Source organism: Hesperophylax consimilis, chromosome 11 (genome assembly GCF_061612785.1).
Source record: "Hesperophylax consimilis isolate HC1 chromosome 11, BYU_Hcon_1.0, whole genome shotgun sequence".
In the NCBI taxonomy this organism is placed as follows: Eukaryota; Metazoa; Arthropoda; class Insecta; order Trichoptera; family Limnephilidae; genus Hesperophylax; species Hesperophylax consimilis.
This window is the reverse complement of record NC_142846.1, coordinates 19,513,269-19,534,650: the sequence shown is the minus strand read 5'-3', so window position 1 is coordinate 19,534,650 and position 21,382 is coordinate 19,513,269. Positions and strand designations below refer to the sequence as shown.

Sequence of the window (21,382 nt, the reverse complement as noted above, 5' to 3'; positions counted from 1 at the left end):
TAACTTCCGTGTCTGCAATCCACTTTTATTAATCAATTTGCATTGTTTATTTTTTTGCAAAAGTTACATAAAAGTGAGTTTTTCTACGTAAACAGAACTTAACGAGTCGGTTGGTAGAGTTCCATGGAATCGGTGGTTGGTTCGATGCTCAAACAATTTCCCTAATGACTTCTGTCCGTTGATAAGCAGCGGCCATTTTGAGTTTTCTCATTGCAAGTCACGCACCAGGGAACTAACGCTCAGTATACTCGAAGCTGAACCACGTTAAATATTAAACCACTCCGCGGAAAAGGTAAAAGGTTAAACTTACCTAGCGAAAAGATAACTGTTTTATAATTTCCCCTTTTGATGCGCTGTTTCGTATTTGTCGCAAAAGTCGGTAACGTAGAGCCCCGCCATTAAGGTAGACCGGCACGCACGGCAGCCATGATTGCCGTATTTAACTTTATCGACGATGGCGGCAAAATAACTGGCGCCACTGTCGCGTTTGTCTATGGTCTCCTCAACGATATATCTATGTATTACAGCGTCTATGGAATACACCGGGAGCACCCACCATAAATGAACCAATAGCAGAATTTATTACCAATTTCCCGATCGAGTATGCAAGCGTTCGCTGTAATTTAGGGGGCAAAGTAAGCGTTCTCCATTACGAATTTATTGAATCCGTCTGACCGGCGGATTATATGGACTATGGACTGCAGCCGGGGAACCGGGGCGAGGGCAGTTGCTATAAAATTCGTAACATGCCGCTTCAATTCAGTTTCAGCAATATAACTTATAAATGGCCTTAGTCAAGCATTTTACACGAGTATTACATTTATTCACACCCAATTTCAAACTATAACATAATATGATTTATAACATAAAATGATATAATACCTACTACATAAAAATATTATAATTATTAGTTTATTACCTTTGAAATGTATGAACATTATTTAATAACCGTAAAAATATGAGGCGATTTCCAGTATCTAGTTATGAAAATATTATATAATAGGTATTATACTGGAGAAGCAGTAGACTTAAAATTAGATTGAAATAAAATTTGAAATTAAAATTAAAAATAGTGGACAGGATAGACTCTCTGGGAATTCTCGCATAGATTTTGCTCTGCAGGTAAAGTGATAATGAATTACAGTCATCTATGCATTAAGCAGCAGGATTCATCTGAATTATATTGTTTGACAAAAGAGTGCACCACTATTACTGTTTGGTCGATTTAAGACTAAAGATTTAAATATTTTTGTCACAAGAATGTGGCAGTACTTTTTGAATTACAATATGTTAATTCAATATTATTCTAAATTCTACTCTCTTGAGAGCTTGTCGTGACAGATAATTTCATGGTGCGAATGCAAGTGTTATTGTGCTGATTGCCGTCCGCTGCTGAATTTGGAGATTAAGGAATCGCTGCCAAACTCAATGCGAGTGATATATTCGGTGAGTTTTCTGTTTTTATGTATTTGGTGGCTGGATTATAATTTGTTACGTTTCCTGCAGAGTGAATTTTGTAATCAACCCATTTTTTCATAGGGAATTAATTATTCCCTGATGGTGTGGCTTACAAGCCAGATCATCACCAAATACATTAATGCTTGTCTGAATTCTTCATAAAATAAGTTCCAATTTTGAAAGCTGCGACAAATTCAAAATTTCATACAGCACATACAACCGAAATTAATTTTTTTTTTTTTTTTGGAATTATTTTTTATTTTTAATAATAAGTTTACATGGTACATAATTCATTTTACATCTTGGGTTTTTTTACTACTCTTCCATTGAAAGCATTTGCTTGTGTATGGAAGGGGAGTGTACATAAATGTTGTTGTTAGTTAGTACTTAGATAATTCATTGTACATAAATGTATGTTTGCTGTAGTATTTTTTTTTTGATAGTAGTGAAGGATAATATATTAATATAATAAATTTTAATAAAGAAAGAAAGTTATGGAAAACTAAGGATATTTTTGAGATTAATTAAGTGACAGTAGTTTTTTTTTTCAGAATATTTTTAAAGTGTCTCTTGACAGAGAGCAGTATTTGGGTTTTATCATTAATGCTTCTGATTTCTTCTGGTAGACGATTGAAAAAAGTTCTTCCCTGGTAAGTATAATGATGTTGTGCAAAAGACGTATTTAGTTTTGGGCATAGAAAAACATGTCTAAGTCGCGTTCTGTTTTCATTTAAAAATTGATATTTATCTTTTTCTTTTATAATTTGGATTAATGAGTTTTTAATATATAGGTCTTTAAATGTAGGTACTTGAAATTCTTCAAACAGGCGTTCTGTTGGGTAGTCAAAGGATTTTTTTAATATAATTTTAATAATTGTTCTTTGTATAATTTCAATTGGAAGAAGGTTACATTTATACGCGGATCCCCAACTAATAATAGCGTATTGTAAAGTGGATTGAACTAAGGCATAGTAAATTAAATATAGATTTTTTATCGACAGAAAGTTTCTAATTCTTAAAAATATATATATTAATTTTCTAATTTTTTTTACTACTTGACATATTTGTTCCTTCCATTTCAGATTTTTATCAATAATTACTCCTAGATATTTAATTTCATTTGTTGTTTTTAGTACTGTACAGTTTGATTTGCAATAGTTTTGGCTGTGAATTTTAGTATTATTATGTATGACAATGTTAAAATTTTTAGGAGTATCGTTTGTATGGATTGCAAATGGAATTACAAATGTCTTTTCATTATTAAGTGACAGTAAATTGGTGTCGAAAAAATTCTTGAGCGTGTTGATGTCTTCTGTGGCCTTTAATTCTACTTTTTCCCAAGTCTTATCACTTATTATTAATACTGTATCATCGGCGTATGACGTGATTTGACCATGTAAAGGTTGAAAAAAAATATCGTTTACATATATAGTAAATAGAATTGGTCCAAGCACTGTACCTTGGGGGATTCCAAAGCTTGTAATCTCTTGATCACTTTTAACACGATTGATTTTTACCACTTGAGGACGGTTTTTTAAGTAGTCGGTGATCCATTTAATCACGTTGCCTTTTATGCCGATATTATTCAATTTTTTTAATAGCATCTCATGGGATATGCTATCGAATGCCTTTCTAAGGTCAATAAATATACCCGCACATTTTTTACCTTTATCTAATGATTCGTGAATGTATGAAGTTACGTTAGCAATAGCATCTTGTGTGCTGAGTGATTTTATAAAGCCAAACTGGTTTTTGTGTAATATTTTATTATTATCTAGAAAATTTACCAATTGTTTTTTTACTATTTTTTCAAAGATCTTTCCTATATTAGAAATTAGACATATTGGGCGATAGTTCGTTGCTTGATGTGGATCTCCAGATTTGTAAATAGGTGAGATTATTGTGGTTTTGTAGTTCATTGGAAAAATTCCATTTGTTAAACCTAAGTTTATTAAATGAGTGATAGGTTTTATTATGTGAGGTTTCATAGTTTTTAACATGTGTGTCGTAATAGAATCAAAACCGGGAGACGAACCTCCTTTCATATTTTCTATTATTTTCGAGATTTCACATTCTGTTGTTGTTTCAAACATTGAAAGTATATTATGTTTCTGTATATTTTTATTTTTATGGTTTTCTTGGTTTGAAGGCTTATGGATATTTTTCGCAAGATTTTTCCCAACATTTGCAAAGAAGGAATTAAGTATGTTTGCACATTGTTTAGGCTGTATATTGGCATCTATAATTTTTTTATCATGTTCAATGTACTTAATGTTTTGTGTTTTTTTTGTATTTTCTATGGCGAAATTAACAGTTTTCCACATTTGTTTATGGTTATTTTCTGAAGATAATATTTTATTTTTAAAATACTCTTCCTTACTTTTTTTAATATAAGATGTTAATTTATTTTTATATTTTTTATAGAAAATATATGCTTTTTCATCTTGGGGATTTTTTAAAGTTATTTTGTAAAGTTTTTCTTTATTTCTGATAGATATAATAAGCCCTTTGGTAATCCAAGGCTTTAAACATCTTAATTTTGATTTTATGTGTGTTGTTATCTCAGTTGTCGAATTTTTAATGTGTTGTGACATAATATTTTCGAAGTTAGTCGAACAAATTTCAGTATCATCACTGTTTAAAACATTATTCCAACTCTCCTTTTTTAATTTTTCAGAGAGAATAGTCATATCTATTGTTGATTTTTTGGTTATTAAATTATGTTTTTTATGTTTAATATTATTATTATACAGAAGTAAGCATGAGTGATGATCAGTTATGTTAGTTTTCCAAACAATTGATTTTATTTTGTGAAGATCTTTAATGTTTACATTTGTCCAAATGTGGTCTAAACAAGATGGAGTATGTTCTTTTATTTCCCTAGTATTTTTATTTATGCAAGATATAAAATTTTGTTCAGTCATACAATTGATGTATTCATTTTTGTTATTATTTTCTATTTTTTCATTAATATTAACGTTAAAATCTCCTACGACGAAGCAAAGTTTATTTTTTAATTTTAATAATATGTATTTGAGGTCATTAATAAATGTAATAATATTCGAGCCATGCGTTCTATAGATAGCTATTAGATGGTATATTGATTTGCCGAGTTTGAAATGTACTTCGATGCAGTTTACTAAGTGTATTGGATGTTCTATTATGTTAACAATACTAAATTTATTGCTTGCAAATATTATTATTCCCGAATTTTTATTGATGTCTAATTTGGTAGAAATATAGTTGTACTCAGGTAAGTGATAAGACGGTGACTCATCGTTTGTAAATGTTTCGGATAACACTATAAAGTCCGGTTTTTTAATTAAATTATTTATTTTTAGAATTAATTCATCTAAATTTTTTTGAGCGCTACGGATGTTTATGTGCATAATAATTATATCATTGATGTTTTTAGAAATAATTTTGTTACACGAATCGGTACATATACATTCATATTCTTGAATTTTAATATTTAACTCTAATTCGTTATTTGAGAAATCATCCATTTAATGCATTTTCGGTTGTATTTTACAAAATTATTTATAAGATTTTTATTCAATGTCGTAGTTAATTCTTTCTTTGGCTAATTTAAGCATGTAAGATCGGAACTTACATGTTTCGCTGTTTGTTCGGTGGTCTACTTCATTCATTTTACTGTTCAAGGAGTTTATTTCTTTCTTCTTGTTAGCTGAGTTGCAGTTAGCGCATTTGGGTGGCAGTTCCAGGGATTTACACTCGGAGATGGGATGATCTTCTGAACAGTGCTTGCATGTTGGTTTATTCATTCTATTGTAGCATTTTTGTGCTGTGTGTCCAAATCTTTGACAGTGGAAACATTGGGTAAGAGGACTGCAGTCTTCTACATAGATTCTCATGAATCCTAGATGAATTTTTTTTTTATTAATAAGATGTAGTCTCATTTCGGGATTTGTTTGTAGTATTAAGTTTTTGCTGTTAGTTTTTTTGTTTGTAATGATGGCCTTAACTTGTAATATTTCTTTGTCTTGGTATTTTTCACATATCATTTTGATGTCGTTGTTTTGTTCAATGATGTCTTCTAAGAATTCTTTTTCGGTATAGTCTTTGTCAAGACCTTTGAATATTACGCATGGATCCGTTTTCAGAAGTACCTCCGCTATTATGGTTTTGTCGACTTCATTTATCTTATCTTTTAATTTTTTTGCGTCTTCTTTTTCTGGGCATGTTATTATAAGGTTTTTTTTTGTTTTTTTAATTTCGCATACTCGAATTCCCAACTGTGAAATTTTAATCTTTTGTATTTTCTCTTTTATTTTTTCAGTGTCTTCTTCTTTTAAGCTTTTAATTATTATAGGAAATCGTTTTTCTTGCGTTTGTGATATTAAGTTTTTTACTGCAGAAGAGTATGAAAATGGGTATTTTTGTGCTTGGTTTTTTTCTTGAATATCACACTTTTCTTGTAATTTAGCTAATTCTATTGCCATGTGCGATATCATTTCCATGATGTTATTTATTTCTTTCATCATTTTTGATTTGGTTTCTTTGGTAAGTTTATTTTCTTCTATGATTGTATGTAGGTCACTTATGTTTTGTTTCGCCTTTGTTATGAAGGCATGCGGATCAACCGCTTCCTCCATTTTTCCAGGTTAAAAATATATTTTCCGTAAATTTATGTATTTATATAATTTGTCTTGGATTGAAGGTGTTATTTTATTTATTTACCGCTTACGGCGCTCACTCGCGTCCAACACCGTTGGAGGTTTGGGCGACACTGATGTTAATGTTACTAATATGACACTAATGTTTGTTTTACCTATACCACTGCAAATAATAAATTCGATTTATGAATCGCTATAATTAATTCGTTCATTCATAATTTTAATTACATCGCTTTTATATGAAGTAGTAGGAATACGCAGAATGTGTCGCAAAATTATTCATTTCGGTTAATTATTTATGGTCCCCCATCCCCCTCTTTATGTCCTTTTATCTGCGAGCCGCAGCGGGAGATGATTCGGTCTCTAGCCATTTTTCGCTTTTGTCTTAATTCCGAGCCAAAGCTTAATTTTTAAGCCACTGTTAACGCTCCGCGTACTATGAAAGCCTTGAAAGCTCTCGCAAACGTTCATTTCTCAAAACAGACGTGTATTAAAAATAAAATACATTTTTTGTTATATGTACTCTGTTGTTATTGTTATTGTTGTTGTTTATATCCTAAAACAGAAATAAATTAAAGCATTTTTGGAATAGCTTTTCTGTTCTGTGTGACATGCTCAACCTGTTTTCTGTATTTCGTTCGTTATTTTTTATGTAATAATAATAATAATAATAATTGGATGACTTGTATAGCGCCGTTTTTGTGCAAAATCACCTCAAGGGCGCTGTAATATACCAAAGTATTCAGTTTATATTTTCAGTGTGTTTTTATCGTTAGTGCCTTTCGATAATCACTTTCAATGGTATTAATGTATTCATTGGGTAGTAAAATGTTATCCGTAAGGTGGATTATACAGTACATACATTGTACAGATTATTTTACACTTGCAAAAACTTTAACAACCTCATTATAAAATAACCTTTAAGACTTACAAAGTTTACGGAACACCCTTATATTTTATCAATTAGAATCTATGCTTGCATTTTCCACCCGAGTAAAACTGCATTTTTCCATGAACAAGTGTTTATTCTAAATTGCATTCACTTGGTTATATATTGCACTAGTATCTGCGCGGTCATATGCAGCCAAATGCACTTCGTTAATAGAACTTTTGCCTTTTGTTCTTTGTAAATTAATTTAACACTTCAGTAGGCCTTGTCATAGCAGCCGTTATTAATTCAGAGAGCGTTGCGAAAATTATTCTGAATAAAATGCTAATATTATTAACATGCGAGTTCACTAGTACTGACTTTATAGATTTTTTTCTTCTCTCGTTCGATAAAAAAGCCTTATTTTACGATTCAGTAATTGATTATAAAATCATATTGCACTAAGTTGGTGTATAAGTTCGCATCGTTTATGGTTGTAAAGCAACAGCGTTTTGCTATCAATATTATTATAATTCATTTAAAATGATTTTTTTAAATTTAGAAACACTTTTTTTAATTTTAAATTGTTTGGTGATGAAAGTAGAGTGTCAAGTCACAACATTACGAACATTTTTCAAATCGGGAATGCAATACTCCTACCAGTTGCAGGCAGTGATGCGGAATTCTCACCTTTTTAATTTCCTAAGCTTGTTCACAATAGCAACTTCTTATAGTATGCGAAAAATTCTAAAACCTTTAATATCATACCTACATTCTATCCAAATTCAACGTCATATTACTGTACTGTAAATACTTTTTATAGTACACAACTGCTGACCCTGTACAAATCGCAAGTGCGCCCCACTGTTGAATTTGACAGCCACCTGGAGCCCCAAAACACCTGAAAAAACCCTTGACTCTGTGCAGAAACGGGCGGTCCGTTTGATAGATTCCCCTATCTTAACAAGCGGATTGCAATCTTTAGAACACAGGCGTCAGGTAGGTATGCTGTCCTTGTTCTACCGGTATTACAATGGAAGGTGATCCGAGGAATTAGCGTCATTGATCCCTTTGGCACCGGTTCATAATCTGGAAACACGCCAAACGCGCGCCCAACATGTGTCCACCGTTGACATTTATCACATGAGACCGGGTCGCTTCTGCGACTCGGTCTTGAGTTCAACAGCTCGACTGTGAACGATTTGCCGGCCATTGTGTTTCCTCCAGACCCATGTTCACTTCTTTCTCTCCTCAAGAAGATTCTTCACACAGCACCCCTATAGATAACATCTGTGTGGAGTTTATGTAAAAAAAAAACGCAATAAAGGGAGCACACTTTACATCAATACTAACTTATATCATAATTTATGTAATGTAAATGGGAAATACCCAAGGCATTTCTTTGTACAATTCAACTATAAAGTTCTGATAAACAGTAGATACCTAAATACCTCTCAAATAAATTCCTTACATTTCCAGTATCGCCCATATTATTATTTGTGTAATATCAGAACAGATTTTGTGATTAAAGATAATTAATGATACAACGATAAGCACCTTTAACAAAGTTGGCAGGGGTGGAATACTCCCCACAAGGGTTGAAAAGTTTCACTAATCTATAGCCTTTTTAATTAATGTTGGAAACTTTACATACTTTATTTATTAACGTAAATAAATCACATAGCATAATTTATATTATCCTTAATGCGGATAAACTGGACACTTATAATTTAACAAAAACATTACCATCTATTAATCTATTTGAACGTTTTTACGATTCATTTCATAAAATATTTTTAGGAAATATATTCAAGTAAGAAGTAAGTATTTAGGTATGCAATAATTACATAAAATACTCCATTACTCCATAGTAAAATATAAAATATTGTTAAAAGCGGGACTGCAGGCCTTTAACGCTTAATTAGTTGACAGGTTTGCTTAATTAGTTGACAGGTTTCCTAATTAACTTTCAGTTAAACACGAATGTGTTTTGGCGATGTCGGAACACGTGTTCATAAAAATTCTAATAATTTTGCATTTCATCATTGTGTACTATCAATACAAACGCAGTTGCATGAACAAGTGTTACGATATATTGTGAATGTACAAAAATGAAATTTGGAAACGGCATGCTATCCTGTTTTTAACAGGATTTTAATAAATCAGCAATGTTAATTTTTCTTCGTATATAATTGTGTTTCGAATGTTTAAACCCTTATATATTTAGAAGTGATATTTTTTAAGAAAACGAAACAATCCCAGGTTATAAATAACCTGACAATATTTTAAAAATCTCTTTATACCATCACAGTAAGTGGAAGTAAGTTTCCCGCTTGTACTCGTATTACAAGAAATGATGGTATACACGGACACCATGGCTTGGTGTTCAGGTTTTCACCCCAAACAAAAAATAAACAAATAATTATTCATCAACATTAAAAATTATTGCATTGCGTACCATGAAGTTTTCTATATTGTCTGACAATTTTGTTTTCGTATTTTTGAAGGGTGGTTCATTTTAACAACCCATTCAAAACTAATAATGTACCCAAATAATAGGGAGAATTATAACTCCCTAAGATTTTATCGACAAACCTGATCACGACAGCATAAAATTATGCCCAAGATGTGGCAAGCTTGTGCGTGACGAAATAGATCATTTATTTAAAATCATAGACAATAGTCTAACTTTTCGATTAACTGCAAGTCACGCATATCTACGACATCCCGATTAGGTCTATCTCTCTCTTTTAAGGCCGTTTTAGGAGTTTTAATATTGTTGTAGCGACTTTGCTTATCTCATACAAAAAAAATCCAACAAAATACTCAAAAATCTAATTGAGTATAAGACCATTGCGAAATTCTGTTGGTTGAAATAATCCCAGATGACAGGACACCAAAAATTGTGACGAAATGGTAGACCGAGAAAGATGTGGATATTACTGGATATACCAACGCGTGAAAGTGGCCAGCTTTCTGATGACTGGAGATGAACGGTGAAGGACAGCAGACTAAATCTCACCCTGGAATGTAGGTAGCATCAAGGTGATGACCAAAATACATAAACAGACCCATAAAATATTTCTGCATTGTTCACGATAGACCACCAAAAATCTGGTGGTTCTCGATTTGACGCTGTAAGAAATTTATTGGAATTAAATAATATTTTTTACATTTACGGATTAACTGATGAAAATAATTGTTATTTCCGTAGCATCATGTGTCCATAAATGAGCATATTGTAGTACGGAACAGTTATGTATTCCAAGAACACCGGGATGACGTCTGTAAACAGCAGAAAGTTTACTCATTCCAATGGCGAGGCGCTAAACAAAAGAACACTTCTTAGATTCACCGAACATCTGCTCCTTATTGGCAAACTATGGCGGGAAATAAGCGCGGGAGAATCCGGCGGAAAAGGCGGATGAAAACTTGGGATTTGTTGTTATGAGATAGGCATCTTAATGAAGCGGTTGACTTTACTCGACTTCTCAACAGCCTTGCTGGAGATAAGACATTAACTTCGGCGTAAAAAGTGTAACAGGACATCGTAGATATGCGTGACTTAATTCGACTATTCAAGATTTCGGTTTTTGAGGTTTTTTCATAGTATCCACCCTTATTCTCTTGATCAAATTTGAATAGTTTCTACTTTCTATTAAAAAGAATTTTAGACCCTAGCATAAAAGAGGGTGACAGGACATCATAGATATTACGTAAATATAGATACGCTTGACTTAATTCGGCTATTACAAAGAACGGTTTTGATGTTATTACACATTATCCGCCCTCTTTATATAGTTTCTATTTATTTAGTTTTTAAATTAAAATATGTCAAATTTCTACCAGAATGTCATTTATCCTGTTCCTACCTATCCCTAACCATCACCTTGCTGGAAAAGTGTATTTGAAATTTGGAACATTGTCAAGAACATACTCGTAGTGCAAATTCTAGTGCATTTGTTTTGAAAACTGAAGGATTGAAACAGATTGAACTACTGGAAGTAAGTTGTTGGTGTTTTGTGTCATAGTATCGTTAAAAAGTGAAAAGAAGGAAGTTGAATATCTTGGAAGAGCTTAATATCGTTTAAGTACTCATTCGTTTTGCTGTAGCGATAATTATCTTTAGTTATCGCGTTGGAACTTACTATTTTACTTACTAATTGTAATTGTACTATTGATCTTCCTGTTTTCCTTCTTGTCATACATTGTTGTTAATTTTTTTCATTCCTATGCATACTGTCACCGAATTCCAACTAACACAGTTTCATTTCGTCTCGTTTAAATTTCACTTTCAGTTTCATTTACAGTCCATTTTTTGTGTTCATCTGAATCTGTAATTCGTAAGCAGTTTCAGAAGCAACACATCTGTATTCAAAAAACAAGTGAGATAGGACATCATAGATATTACGTAAATATAGATATGCACGACTTAATTCGCCTATTCAAAAGAACAATTCGCCCTCTCTTCATCAGATTTTAATAGTTTCTACCTCACTATTTTAAAAGAAAATTAATACTCGAGCACGAAAAAATGGGACGGGACTTTGTATATTGCGTGTCTTAATTCACCTATTCAATTCTTCTGATTTTTTCATTAATTTTAGAAGGTCGATTTATAATTTGTAATAGTGATAATATTATACTGATGGCTTTATTGCGTATTTAATATAGATTACTCCATTAGAGTGCAGCCACTACAAGAGCCAGACAGTAACACAACATGTGGGTATTCCTCGTTCAATATAACAATATTATGATTTTATCACTTGTCCCACACTGTGCTTCTGTAAAAGGGAGAAAATTACAAATGTTTTCAGCCATTACAATATGAGCTCCTGATAATGCATGTGTGTTTTAATTAACCTTTGTTGAATTTGGGTTCACCTACCGGAAAATATCGCTACAGACATCGCGTATTTGTGGCCTAACCACGAAAATTTCATGTTGAATTTTCGTTAAATTAATCGAAAATCGACCACAGTCTTCTTTATATACCTAAGTTAACTAGAAAACAAGCACATTTTTTTAGTAAACCCAATAATATTAATTTTAAACTTTTCACTAAGTAATTTCGATATTTACGATGCAGTAAAATGTATAGAGAATTTGATCTTAATGTTTTTTTGTGACACCTTTCAAGAGCAAACAAGGGAACTACATCGCCACTTGCTGAGCAATGCTGTCTTGAAGAGGTCCGACATAATGAAGGAGGACAGACACAAGCCGAGAGCTCCTTCCGCATTCATACCGTTTCATTCTCATGAATGGGCGTTTCCAGGTTTCCCTCTTATGCTGCGTATAGATTTGTGAACCGAAACGCAAGTCGAGCCTCGAATTATGGGAATGGAACGAAGAGGCGTTTCGTGCCATTTACTCTTGCTTCTTTCCTTTCCAATAACTCTAGGCTTGGCTCGCGTTTCGGCTCGCAAACGTATTCGCGCCATTATACCTGTGCGGACGCGCCTTTTTACTGGCGCCAGGCGCCGCGCCGTTTGGCTCACAGCAGGTCTTATATTATAGGTTATTTATAACTAGACCAACCGGTAACTTAAAACGATAGAATTATTGCAAGTGTCAACCAGTTTCGGGAAAATCCTTCGTCAGGACAAATTTGAAACTATGAAAGTGAAAAGTAGGACATATTAATTAATTAGTTAGAATCAAGTAATTACATTGATTAATTAATTAATTTTTCAATCCTAGAAACTTTTCTGCGCATCTTCAAAATATCAATTAATAATTAAGGGTACCTACATCTTATAAATCATTACATATTTATTTTATTTTATTTTTTTATTTATTAAGTTAAAAGAAATTTACATTTCACTTTCTTAACTTAAATATATAACATTAAATAAGTAGTTTTCTAATATTGTTCTAATAACTTAAGATTAAAAAGTTTTTTTTAAATACATTTATACTCTCCTTTTTAAGTTTATCTGGAAGGAGATTGTATATTTGTACACCCTCGTGGCCAATGCCTCTTTTGCCGCATTGAAAATTATCATTACAATGTAACACATTGTATTGTAAGTCACTGATTACTTTTTTGAATAAACATATGTACAAACAAAAAGCAACATCATTTTAGTTATGTATACGTTACAGTAACAATTTGATTGTGTATATGTAACATTCGAAAATACACTAATCTTTACGGAGGATTAATATGTATACCTATAATGAATGTATACCTTAATTCTTTAAAAATTTGGTGGTATAAAGAACAAAACTGTTGCCTTCCAAACAGTTGACCGGGGTTTGATTCTCGGCCGTGGCAATTTTTGTTACTGTTTTTTAGTTTTTAAAATTGTATCTATCTATTTATGTTGTCAAATATTCTTTTTGAAAATTTCCCATGATATTTCACTGGTCTGCGTTAGTAAATAAATAAAAAAAGGTAAAAATATGAAATATGGTAATGGAATGTAAAAAGGACAGCGAACCCATTAAAATAACATAATCTTATCTCTTGATAGATTTCATATACACATTGTCCCGATATCACGTTTGATAAATGTAGCCGAGATATACGATCACCCTCGCTTGTCCCGTATCGGAAAACGATAATTCGGTTTTCCACTTATCACCCGTTCAGGCCGACAACCAATGGATTATTATAATCTATCATAAGTGACATCCGCCGGCTGTGGAGCGTGAACCGACGCCGGCCTCGAGGGGTTGATGGAAAAAAACAGATATAAGATAACTGATTCACAGTAATGTTGTGTTATTAACAGGATGGCCTGATCGATATTGATTCGCTCATCGATACATTTGGAATAAAAAGCTTTTTACTGCAGTGTAATTAGTGGTGTGGTACATTTGTATCGATTGAAAGCGTTCAATAGTTTCAGTATCCTCACCGAGTACCATTCCAATTCTGTTTATGTATTAAATGATACTAACTAACTAATCATCACGCCGCGCCGTTTCCCTGCAGCGCACAGCGGTAGACAAAACAACTCGGTCTTGACACACACTCGAATGAATGTATGAATAAAGTGAAATCTTTGAAGTGGAAATCAACCCACTTTTTTACATCCGATCAAGCTGAAACTCTGCTGATAGACTTGTTATCGATGATAATGCATTCTATTATTTTTGGTGGCATACACACGAGGGCATATACCAAAGATATTAGAAGAACGAGATATGCTATGTTGGCCGCCGGACCGTAGGCGGAGTACTACCTAAATAGGGTACTTTGAATACTATCGGCACGTGTACGCACAAAAATCTGTTTTCTGTATTAGTGCGTATACCTCAGCGTAAGCGAAGGTGTGCAGTAGTATTGGTGAACAAAACCGGCGACACTGGGCAAAACAATTCCACACAGTATCAACTGCTCATAGCACATCTCGTTCTTCTAATATCTTTGGCATATACGCATTTCTCTGAAATTGGATGACATAACAACAGTTAATATATTAAATAAATTGCGTTCCTATCCAATCGGGATTTGGCCAAGTTGTTAGCGCGGTTGACTCCAGGAGGAAGATTCATTAATAAATCTTTTTTCTATATTTTAAAAGACATTGTAAAAGTCCACAGCAGTTAAGAGCCAGTCCCTGGAGAGGAAGTTTCAATCCTCAGACAAATTAAAAAATATACATATTTAAATACATCTATTAATAAAAATAGACGTATTAGGGTGAAAAAACTTTGTTTTTTATTTATTTTTTTATTCTGTGGTGTTTATTTATTCAAACTCGTGACAGATGTTTCGCTTCGTGAAAACATTGCTATATTCAAATGCCTTTAGTCAAATTAACTGCTCGGGAGCAGTTTGGACTCATGTGCGGTATTCTCAATAAAAGACCAATATTTTGTATTAAATAAAAGAAAGTTCATTAATGTTTCCAAACACTGAAAATCACATTCTACGCTTTTGCCCTTGTACGAATGATATTCGTCTGTATACTGTTTAAGCTTTTGTACATACCTACCAATCTTTATTATAACTCTTTCTTCTCTTCTGTCTATTACTGTTACCAAACTTTCCCCTTCCTCCATTAATAATCAGGTGAGTGTCACTCACCTGCCCCGGGGTCCTCTCTCTCTCTGTCTCCCCCACCTTCCCTTTTCCAGCTAAAGAATTGTAGCTGGCTGGGACCTGACTAGCTACTAGCTTCTCGGTACCTGCTGAGTAGCCAGCTACTTGTTCCTCTGCTCCACGTCAGTGTAAACACAGCCTTGCTAATTGGCCATCGCAGTTGAAAAGTTTCTCCAGCGACGTTGCTTGTTAATTTATAACTGTGTGATTAGCGACCGACATCCAACATCTTTTGTTTCCACTGTACAGTGTACTCGTCCTGTATGGTCTAGAACTGTATTGTGCAGCGCTGTGGTGTATTCATGGAATACATACTGTCCAGGGCGGTTTTATGAAATTCAAAGGCGTGAATTTCACGTACCAACAAGTGTACACTGGCGGTACACTGCCACAATTACACGCGGACAGAATTACACATGGATGAAATTATGTAGGGAGAAAATTACACATATTTACACACGTCATGAAACCTAACCTAACCTAACTATTGTTTTAAATATAAAATTTATTTTGAACAAACTTAAACACACAAAATTGAAAGATTTTAATTCGTAACTGTAATAGTTTTTTTTTTCAGACCGACATGACAGGTACCCAGGGATGTAATTTATTTATATTTAAGATTAATTAAAACAGTACCTTACCATTAAAATATTTTATGTAAAACGTTTAAAGTAAAACTTATTTACGTTAATTTTAAATTTAATTTAAATTTTAAATTTATGTAAATTTAATAAAAAATATATTTTTTATTTACTGTTATTTTATTTGTTAACATGTAATTGTTGGGTTATGTGATATAATGTGTATTTGTTGGGTTAGCTGGAAGAAATAGGATATAACCTATAAGTTATACCCTTTGTACTCTTTTTGTGCAATAAATATTTTTTTGAATTTTTGAATTTTGAATTAAATGATCGATTTTCTAGGCCTGCTAGGGCAAATTAGACCGTGGGTCCGTCCATACGCCGGGCCGCGCGCTGAATATTTTTGTAGACGAAGTGACGACGAATGAAGGCACTTACGTCGTTAAGGTTCTCACTTTATTTTAGAGTTTATGTCGTCTTGAATAGAATAGATAATTCTCTTCATTTGTTATTTCATCAACGTACAATTCCGCCCGTATGCAATTCTGGCAGTATAGTATTGGTACGTGAAATTCACACCTGTGTTGTCTTGACACCGGCCAGGACATAAGCTCTGTAAATTGTAAAACTGTATTCTATAGTTTCATGCTGCATCAAATAATTCGTATGTAAGTACGTGCGTACTGTTCGTAATAAAAGCAACCAAGGATGTAGACAGTGAAATTATACATAATCAAATAAAAGGTTTTATGCGGCTTGTCGCAAGCCAGAGGTCGCTGATTCAAATCCCGGCGTGCGCAAGTAAATTTCATTCGATCAATTTGTGTTATTTCACAATTTACTTTATTTGTATTGTGTGTATGCGGCACGTTCAAAAGTGGAAGATACTCGATATCTATATAGTATCGTCCTGGTGTATTCAGAATTGAAACGTTGCTTGAAATGGCTTTAGCCGTGTTTGGTGACCAGATTTGAATATCCAAGTACTTCCCCACCTTCCTCTCCCCATATTCTTCCCTTCCCTATTACCCTCAGCCTCACCCAGGATGCCATAGTCTTACTGGCTTTAGACGGTTGGGAGCAGTTGGGACTCTTGTGCGGTTCCAGATTAAAATATGCATAAGTCAACTGAAAGGCAAAAAAATTAACCCGAAATAATAGTAATAATACGTAATGATGCATAACCAGTATTTGTGTGGGCATCTAGAGATAAAAGTGCAGCATTGATTTGCCAGCGTACATAAAAGTGAAGTACTGATTTGCCGGCGTACATAAAAGTGCAGTATTAATTGCCAGCATATATAAAAGTGCAGTATTGATTTGCCCGCATAGATAAAAGAGCAGTATTGATTTGCCCGCATACATAAAAGAGCAGGATTGATTTGCCAGCATACATACAAGAGCAGTATTGATTTGCCCGCATACATAAAAGAGCAGTATTGATTTTCCAGCGTACATAAAAGTGCAGTATTGATTTTCCAGCATACATAGAAGTCGCGCTTTGTATAAAAATAAAAAAGTGTCTTTGTGTAGTTAAGTGTAGTTTTAAAAAAAATATCTTACATTTTCAAAAGCGTTTAAAAAAGTACACATTCAAACCCTATTAAGACCATGAGTAAAAAACTTTTACTTACCTAATTTTCAATAGCAGATTGGTTGGAACAAAAAATTTATAGAAAACGAAATGTTTAATAAAAAATCAAAACTTATATAGAAAACACATCAAAAATTTGAACAGCGATTATCTCAAATTTCACTTTTGTGGGTTATGTTTTTCTACCACATGTGCTCTTAAGTACTCTGGCGTCGGGTAGATAGTACAGTTGTTATTGAAATAATCATAGTAATACTCTGAACATATTATATTACTGCTATGAAACTTAAAAAGGATAATATTTTGTAACTTCGGCCACATAACGTATGAAAATAGAAACCTGGACATGACATGGCCTTAGCCAGATCGTTACTCTAGAATGCAATATGCATGTGCTTTATGTATGCACATGAAAACAGACCCCACTGTTTTATTTTCTTTTCCATAAACTTGGCGTGTGACTCGCCTCGTAAGGGATGGTGTTTTATTTGAAAAACTGACATCAACTTTTTCATTTTTAATGTTTATTTTTTTATTTCTTCATATTTGTACATATTCGTCATTGGGAGAGTTGGAGGTCAATTAGAGGTAAAAGAGTGGAACCGATTTTTTCCTAACTATATGTTGTTAGTATTAGGGAGTGGAATGAGATTAGAAGAGGAAGGTTGGGAAGTATCTGGCTATTCAGATCTGTTTCAATTTCGATTGCAAATATTGGCATTTTACAAGAGCGATGCTGAGAGTATTTACCACCTTGCCAATATATTTTATCTAACTATTAAACGTGCCATTCCCCGCAGATATGGGTAGAATGGATCAAACTCCATACAACTGTGCCTTGGAAAAACTCATTGGTTTATTCCAATAAATAGATATAATATTATATCGTGTCGTATATGTGTAGGTAGGTACTTTTCTGCTATTTCTACTCATGACCTGACACAACTTAAATATTTCATTCACCTGATCGTGCCATGTCTCCCTGGGACGTCTCAGACCTCTTCTACCGCCCTTTGCGCGTGTTGCTTTTCTTTTTTAGGCTACCCGCTCTACTCAAAAATATACTAGCTCGTAAATGGTTTTACTGCACCGTGTCAAGGTGTCCTTAGAGGATATTATCCATTTCATTCAATCTTCTATCGGCCTGTCTCTGCTAGTTCTGTCTCACTATTCATAAGGATTTGTAACAAAACTCCATTGTGCTCCCTTTGATAACTTTGGCCCATTCCGCAATATCTAGTATATCTAAAATGTCTAAAACTTCTCTATCCATTTTAAAACGATAATGATAAATGCAACACAAAAAACTGAAAGGAGCGCGACTGTCGATTGTCAGAGTGACATTTGATCATTCGCGGTATTTTTTCACTCTGTCGACACTTTTTGTAACTAGTTTTCTCCTTACATATTGCTTAAATGGTTAATCCATCTGTCCGGCTGGCTTAGACTGGGCGGCTTGCTTAAGCAATTATTGTGTGTTGGAATTACGTAGTGCAGTGGTGATTCGCTTAGAATTTGATTATTAGGATTGGGAACAGCGGCCGTTTGTATTATTGACTATTCCATTCGCTAATCTTCATACTTCTGTTACCATCAGACTTTTCATCTCTTGCAAACACATCTTTCTGTTACCCATGCTTCATAATATTACTGCTAATTTATTAAATTGCTATATTTTTTATCAAGCTACAACCAAAATAATTCTTTTTCTTGACGGGAAAATCAATCCCGTCATCTGCGGACGTTGTCTCATCAGTTAATTTAATTATTGCTAGTACCTATTTATAGTTCTCGTTTTTAACGCGTTTTTACGCCTTTTTAACGCGGAAAACGAACCAATACCCTATTTTGATATAAATTTATTTTTCCTGTATTATGGTATATGGAGGGATATTTACAATTTAAGTGGCATGCGTGTATATTACGTCACATAAACCTGCTGAAATACAGCGTTTTATCATTATTATATTATGTACCTTTATGACTTGCATGTTATAACCTGAAGAATCATAAAACTACACTGCAGAACGTTCTTCATAGTATTGAACGTTCTGTTATTGTAAAATACTAATGTATTGTAAGGCATTCCTGGTTTCTAAGATATGTGCTATTTTAAATAATGTATGCACTATTATTTATGCCAATATATCTAATAACTACCTTAAAACAATTCTTAACTAATCATTAATGCCTCTGGTGATTGATTATTTAGTAATAGTTAACACATATTTCGTCTTATCTCCTTTTTCCTTTAGCAAACTGTGTCAAAAAGTAACCTGATTTGTTGAGACCTACACAATATGAATATTGGCGACTAATACTAATTACATACACTGTATATTGTATGCAATACTGCAAGTAATACTAATAATTTCACTGTCTAATATTAATACACAGGGCCGGCTCTGTACAGGTGCAATTGGAGCAGTCCGCCAGGGGTGCCGACTTTTCAAGGCACCAAGAAGCCGAGGAGCCGAGGCGCTGATAAAACCTAACACCCGACACAGCACCCTTGAAGTTTTACTAACGCTAGATGCCATTTGGCCCAGGGCCGACCCGGCTAACAGCTTCTGCTGTCCTTCAGTTTACATAATGCTTGTAGTAGGTAGTTAATCTGTCAGCGCCTTGTTTGTTCAGTATAATAATTATGAAACAAAAAAAGTGGGTGTGTCAAGCCTACGCAAGACAGAAGTGAAACTTCTTTTGTTAAACCGTATGAACCACAATCAATTACGTATTTCACTCGTATTACACTCACGACGCAGTATACTAACCAAGCAGCTGATGCTTGGCGTGGCGCAGTTCGCTGGTGTCTGAGAGAGAGGAAAGAAGAGAAGAGAGAGAACGTTCGTGAGCGGCTCCCCCACCTCAACAAGCGCATATGGTGAGAGAGGGACAGTGAACGGTGAGCGGTGGTGGGGGTACCCGCATTTTCGTGTCGATCCTGACTCGGTTTTACTCCGTCCCCGAATTACGCGCCTAAAGAAGTTTCACTTCAATATAATATATTTTTAAAAATAATGTACAATGTACAGAAATAGAATCCCACACAAGATCGCGTAGTGCGCTCTAGCGAACGGATATTTTATCAGAGGGAGATAGTTTTAATTTTTTTTTCTGTAAATTATTACATATTATCAAAATAAATAAATTAATTAAATAAATGTAATACAATTATCATAATATACGGATTAGATAATAATTTTAATCCAACACAATAACGCAAAGCGCGCTCTAGCGGAGTAATGTTTTATCACAGTGAGATAAGTGTTTTTATTATTTTGCAATATTATTTTCTTTTAAAAAATGTTCTGACCTACTAAAAAATAAGATATTGAATGAAAAAGGCGTTAAAAACAAAAAAATAATGTGCGATGGCCGAGAATCGAACTCGGATCAACTGCTTGGAAGGCAACTATGCTGACCATTACACCACCAACGCCAGTTGTCGGGATGAGCTAAGAAGCATTTATATGTTACTTCAAAACTTTGAAAATTATTACATATTATCAAAATAAATAAATTAATTAAATAAATGTAATACAATTATCATAATATACGGATTAGATAATAATTTTAATCCAACACAATAACGCAAAGCGCGCTCTAGCGGAGTAATGTTTTATCACAGTGAGATAAGTGTTTTTATTATTTTGCAATATTATTGAAGTGAAACTTCTTTACGCGCGTCATGCAATTTCGAGGACCGGAGTAAAACCGACTCATGACCGAAACGAAAATGCGGGTACCCCCACCACCGATTAAAGTTCATTTGATCTAGTCAAAGTTTTGAAGTAACATATAAATGCTTCTTAGCTCATCCCGACAACTGGCGTTGGTGGTGTAATGGTCAGCATAGTTGCCTTCCAAGCAGTTGATCCGAGTTCGATTCTCGGCCATCGCACATTATTTTTTTGTTTTTAACGCCTTTTTCATTCAATATCTTATTTTTTAGTAGGTCAGAACATTTTTTAAAAGAAAATAATATTGCAAAATAATAAAAACACTTATCTCACTGTGATAAAACATTACTCCGCTAGAGCGCGCTTTGCGTTATTGTGTTGGATTAAAATTATTATCTAATCCGTATATTATGATAATTGTATTACATTTATTTAATTAATTTATTTATTTTGATAATATGTAATAATTTACAGAAAAAAAATTAAAACTATCTCC

At 33.5% G+C, this 21,382-nt stretch overlaps 1 protein-coding gene across 5 annotated transcripts in view; it reads left to right on the top strand.

Annotated features, from left to right (window-relative positions):
* The window catches only part of LOC149419892 (protein couch potato-like), a 585,651-nt gene that overhangs the window by 542,083 nt on the left and 22,186 nt on the right, over window positions 1-21,382 (top strand). The window lies entirely within an intron of this gene.